The 4487-nt window shown below is 34.8% G+C and overlaps 1 pseudogene; it reads right to left on the bottom strand.

Annotated features, from left to right (window-relative positions):
- LOC137627797 (uncharacterized) overlaps positions 1–3086 on the bottom strand; it is a 155149-nt pseudogene extending 152063 nt beyond the window's left edge.
- Positions 3087–4487: the final 1401 nt, after the last annotated feature.

Below are 4487 nucleotides of genomic sequence, written 5' to 3'. Positions count from 1 at the left end.
AATTGGGTTGTTTCTTTAACATTCTTAATGGTCGATGTTGTTTAATTCATCTAAATATAGCAAAAAAGGTGATTTTTCCACTTACTTATTACATCCTTATATCCTACCTATATCCTACAACGACCATCAATTGATTTTTTTTTTATTTCAAATGTCTTTAACAAAACTTCCTTCAAATTACGCAACCTTATCTTACTCGCTTACATCATTTCAAAAACTCACGTCTGACCCTAGACACCCAAGAGTCAACCAAAATTGGGTTGAACGCTTAAGCTCATGATAAATAAGGAGAGAGAGAGAGAGAGAGAGAGAGAGAGAGAGAGAGAGAGAGGAGAGAGAGAGAGAGAGAGAGAGAGAGAGAGAGAGAGGGAGAGAGAGAGAGAGAGAAACCTTAGCGGTCAGGTACTAGGAGCAATGCAACCAATATCTTAAGAGCCTATGTTCAAATTTCTCGCTTTTCCACTAGCTATAAAAATGAACGACAATTACATACAAATTTTATATCAAAAGGATGCTGGCAGTTTCTTTCTTCAATCGACGTTATTAATATCTATCAAAAATGAATGAACAAAAACAACAAAATAGAACTGATCTACTACTTTTGATTAAAAACGTTCCTGTTAACAAACAAAAGTTAGTATTATTTTCTATATTTTTCTTTGTAATTTTTCATTTATATAAAATAAGTTTCGTTACACATGCTACGAAATAACCCTTTTCCCACTTCGTGAATTATATTTGCAAATGCATTACTTATAATTTCTCATGTAATAAATAAAATAGGTAATGACTTTTTTCTTTTTACTGGAGAGGAAATTGAGTTTGTTTTTATAAAAGTTATACTTTCAATTTTACAGGAATTGAACATCTTGACCAAATTTACTGCTTTGAATAAAAAAAAATATCAATATTATATTTCTTAATTGTAAACGGGTAAACATATTCAATATATATTAAAGGGATTTTCTGAGTATAAGAAATTATGTCTTAATATCCACGAAAGAACTCCACTGATTATCACGTTTATTTTAGTGTCAATGACCTTCAAAAAAAAAAAACTAATGTCAAAATAAAGCCTGCTTTCTTCGCTCGATACATTCCTCTGGGTTCGCAAAATCTTATCGAAAATTCAACACCCGTTTCTCGAGTCCCACTTGATCTGCCATTTAGTTTCTCTCTTCTCGTCGTATGACCTTCAGTGGAAGGTTGTACTTTTATACCGTTGCTACAAAATAAGCTTATCGGCTTTCTATTTGTTTCAGTCGCACATTTTGCTACTAACGTTTATGTTATCTTTTTTTTTTTAACTCACAGCTAACTCTCAAGAGGTACCTAACAGTGGTCATGGCTGATAGGAAACTTTGGAAAACAATAATTTAAGTTAATAAATATACCAAAAGTTTAGGTAAATGTTCCATTTACAAGGAATATTTTGCCAAGCCTTTAACTCCGATTTGATTTTCAGTCGTGACTGAAGTATTCCAAAAGTTTTAAGCTTTCTCTAGAACTCTGATAATTTGGGGATCTGTGACCAAGACTTAAAACATTTTTAAAATTGTGCTCCATTGACAAACTTCCCTTTCTGCAACACATGAAAAATTCCCATATTATTTAGATTTTGCAAGTTACAAATATTACATACAGCAGTAATATTCCACTCAACTGTTATATTTTGTCTTGTAACTATCTAGTGCCATTTAAATGCACTTCATATTCTAAGCATAAATAATGAAAATACTCAAAATTCCTGACAACATCTGATGGGACCTGTATATAAATAAGTTAATCAAAATCATAACAACACTCTTAAGCAAAATTCTACCAAGGCACTTTTTTAAACTGAATGACAAAATACTAAAAACAGTTTTTGGAGGGAGGGGTGTAATGGAGGTGTTAGAGGGTCTGATGGAGGGAGAGGGAGGGATGTAATGGGGGAGAGGAAGGGAGTGAGGGGTTTGATGGAGGGGAGAGAGGCATAATTATGCAACTAATTCTACTGTAGCCCTCTCTACCATGGAACAGAGTCAAGCCAGAGTATTGACCTCCATATCTACATACACACTACTGTACATCTCGATATGTTCCTTCATCAGTCAAGATACGTGCTTCATTTCCAATTTCTTTTAAACCTTTAAAGGATTCCCATCCGGCTTAAGATCACAGTATTATCGATTTCCTTTTCTATCCCCGTGAGTCAATTCCCACTAATCCACTCTACTATACTCTACTCTGCAGCAAGTGGGACATTCATTTTTGTTTATTCCCTTACGAGTCTTGATTTTGTTTTCTAATGATTCTCTTAGCGTTATCCCAGAATACTTTTAATTTTACATTTCTAGTAACCATGAGAGAGAGAGAGAGAGAGAGAGAGAGAGAGAGAGAGAGAGAGAGAGAGAGAGAGAGAGAGAGACTTAAAGATAAGAAAATCCGTTAATCTGAGGAGTAAGTTTTAAAATGAACACACTCTTCAAGAACACTTTTACCTTGGTCTCCTCAAAGTCTAAGCCGTCATCATCTTTAAGGAACTCGTAGACGCTGACCTTGTTCGACGAGAGATCCCTTATTGACATTCGAGAAACGTTTCCTGCGGTTTTGGGAAAAGACCCTCGGCTGTTTAAAACATCCACCTTGTGCTGCTGCTTCCTAGCATCGGCGAGGCCATCCTTCACAAGGGAAACGTTTGTTGACAACGCATCATTGGTTGAGGCGTTTCTCTGAGGTTCCCCGGCTGTCTTTTGTTCCGGCGGGGTCTGTTCGGTCCTTTTATCCTTTGAACCATGACCGTACCTTTTGCACACTGGGCTACTAGCAGATTCGTAAATCTTCTGACCTGGTTTTTCTCTATCAAATATCCTGATGCTCTCCCTCTCGCCTTTCTTCTTCTGCCCGGCATCTGAAGAGTTCTGGCTTTTCCACTTTCCTTCACTATACACAACTTCCTGGTAAGCTTGCATTGCGCCCTTCCACAAAGTTCTATTCATCAACCATCACTTCACAAAGTTTCCAACTAATTATACTTTCGTGTTTGATGAACATTTTACGTCATATTTTTCTTTTTCCGATCAAAACAAAATCACGGTGAAAAAAAATCTATTGAAATAAAAATATAAGTTTACCATATTCACACTGTACACAGTACACTCTTATTAAGGAGCCCAGGCCATTCATTATTTATCTTTAGATAGTTTTCCACGCCAGATAAAAGTATTATTTATCGACATATTTTCATTACAAATACATGACAAAACTTATAAAAAAAAGTTATCCAAACATGAGAATTCTTCTTAAATCTTAAGCTGAGTTGAGCATAAACTATCTTTTTTTCGGAATTATGACATCAAATTATCGTAATTTTTGAATGAATAAATGACAATCAAAATCGATACATCATATCCTACCCTAACACAAAGGGCGAGGCTTCCTGGTGTCAACACTGGACCTACTCATCCCCTCAAGTGTTTACAATTCTTGTGAACGACCCAGTTTGCATAGTTCAAGATGGGCTTTAGCTCAAGAGGGACTTTAGTTCAAGAAGGGATTTGCTCTACTTCTGGCTGTCATTATAAATTGTCAAGGTTATTGAAATTATTATTGGTATCACTAAAATTTCATTATATTTAGTTGCGCATAACATTTTATTACAACTGGTCTAGCTGAAATCATATTCTTTGATCTGTTGGATATTCAACTATGGATTGGATCTACATTTTTAAAATGAAAGTGATCTTGTAATCATTTAAATAATGATTATTATATCCTAAATGACTTCCTTTGTATGTGATGATATGAGTCTCAACAAAAATTTTGAAAGACTTTCGCAATATACATATACCTCTTTGTAGCTGAAAAAGAGACTAGACTGGATATGTTTATCCAAAGTGAATTTATGATAGGGAATTTTAAATGAGCTGCATGAAGTTAAAGAAACACTTTCTATATTAGAACCATGTTGGAGAAAATCCAGTTTCCAAGACCTGCTAACAATCATACTTTGAACTTTGATAGGATTATGTCATCCCTCATTATTTGCGCCATACAAATATATTAGCTGGATCTAGAGGAGCTCGGCAATTACAGTTCTATACTTTGGAGATTGGGTCGATGCAAAGAAAGTAGAATCCTTTGCATAAACAAGCTTGTTTTCAGAGCTAAACCCCATATCATACGTATAAGATATAAAATTATGAATTCCACAAATACTACCTAAAATACACCTGAGATTCTATTCCTGTAATTACTTTAGTGCTTATGAACAACTAACGTTTGCAACATTTTAGTGAGGAATTAAACATAAATACTTAGAAATCTTCTACTTAATCCCATATGGTTAAATTCAAAAGTAAATGCCTCGTAATTAACACGATCAAAATTATTACAAGATCGATCATACACAGCTTCATGCCCCGAATCTGTAGGATTTCTGTATTACATTGGAAAACGTAAGACCAACTCACATGCATCAAAGGGGCTTGCAAAAACCAAGATGT

The sequence above is a fragment of the Palaemon carinicauda genome, chromosome 2 (genome assembly GCF_036898095.1).
Source record: "Palaemon carinicauda isolate YSFRI2023 chromosome 2, ASM3689809v2, whole genome shotgun sequence".
NCBI lineage: Eukaryota > Metazoa > Arthropoda > Malacostraca > Decapoda > Palaemonidae > Palaemon > Palaemon carinicauda.
Note: the sequence above shows the minus strand (reverse complement) of the source record. Positions and strands in the feature narration are given on the sequence as shown.